The sequence below is a fragment of the Eurytemora carolleeae genome, unplaced genomic scaffold (genome assembly GCF_000591075.1).
Source record: "Eurytemora carolleeae unplaced genomic scaffold, Eaff_2.0 scaffold266, whole genome shotgun sequence".
Taxonomy (NCBI): Eukaryota; Metazoa; Arthropoda; class Copepoda; order Calanoida; family Temoridae; genus Eurytemora; species Eurytemora carolleeae.
This window is the reverse complement of record NW_019396291.1, coordinates 221,150-222,851: the sequence shown is the minus strand read 5'-3', so window position 1 is coordinate 222,851 and position 1,702 is coordinate 221,150.

Below are 1,702 nucleotides of genomic sequence, written 5' to 3'. Positions count from 1 at the left end.
TATTATTATTATTATTATTATTATTATTATTGTTATTATTATTATTATTATTATTATTATTAGTTTTTTATTGTTATTATTTTTAATATTTTATCATTATTATGCTTATTTAATCAATATTATTTTAATTAATCAGAAATTATTATCATTTCTTTCATTATTCATATTATTATTATTACCATAATAATTAGCACTATTTAACACTTTCAGATCTATCTCTGGAAAATGGTCCTAGTGTTAGCCCTGGAAATAATATTTATCTTTCAGGAATGATTTTCTATAATTATAATTATAATTAAAAACAAATATTTTTAAGGAGTGAAAGCATGGACTATCACGTGACCACCCTCCATGAAAAGAATGGAATGTCTGATTTAAAACGACACCCTGATGGCTTTTTCTGATCAAGTATGGATTAGATATCAATGATTATTTTCAACGGTGGTTTCTCCACAAAATTTCTTGCTTATTTCTACTGGAGGGAAATGTGTAGAAATTATCAGAATTAAACTGTTTTGATTCAAGAAAAGCGTCTTTATACTTTTCACATAAATGAACAGATTAAGGTGTCAAGGGTACCGTTGTGAATCAGGCATTACCGTCTTTACATGAAGGGTCGATTACTTAAACTTAAGCTTAAATTTCTTTTAAACTAAATTTTTAATTAAGAAACTCATTTTCAGCAGAATGTTTTATCTGTTCCAATGGGTAAGATTTAATTATAAACAACATATAATTAGAAAAAGAAAAAAAAACCTTATAAACAAAACGCTTGGTCACAATATTTAACTTTTTATCGATATCTATCCCAATCTTATATGGTTCCAAATTTAAAGAACGGTGAGGGATCAAACATTTATCCACAAAAGAATTGAGTCTTAGCCACAAACTCTGATGTTCTAACCCCCCCCCCCTATCTTTGCAACCCAATATCAAAGACCTTAGATTTGTCAAGCTACCGATTCTCAAAGTTATAAATTAGAAGATTTACACCATCAGGTTGCAAGATATAGGGATTATATATAATTCCTATATCTTTCAACTAAAAGTTTGCTCTTTTGCACGAAGACGATGAACCTCCTCCATTTGACTGGTGCCCTTTACCCCCGGAACTAGATGACGTAGGAAGTATTTCATTTGTACAGGTAATGTGCTTAAGGACCAGAAGATGTGGATTGACTAGGGTTTCCAGCAAAATGAGGAAAATTTTCCGCGAAAGTTTAGCAGTTTTGCATTCCGTTTGCTAAAAAAAAATCCGAAAATTTTCGGGTTTTTGGTAATTTTTTTTAACGAAATTCTGTATCGTTCCCTATGATTGACCCATGGATACGCCCTCGGGTTTATCATTGTATCCCGAGGGGGTCTAAATTTTCATTGATTCTAATTTGTCTGAGAGTAAATGATACATTCCCTTATAAAAAGCTGTTTTTTGGTATGCAACATTTTTAATTTAATCCCGCCCCTTTTAAAAATGAAAATAAATAGTAAAAATAATTTGTTATTTTTTACAAAGGAATGTCATTTACTCTCAGACAAATTAGAATCAATGGAAATTTAAACCCCCCGAGGGATTCAATGATAAACCCGAGGGCGGGTCTGAGAGTAAATGATACATTCCTTTATAAAAAGCTAGTTTTTTGGTATTCAATAATTTTCATTGAATCCCGCTTGCCTGTCCCTGTTTTTTTTTCTTAAAAACACT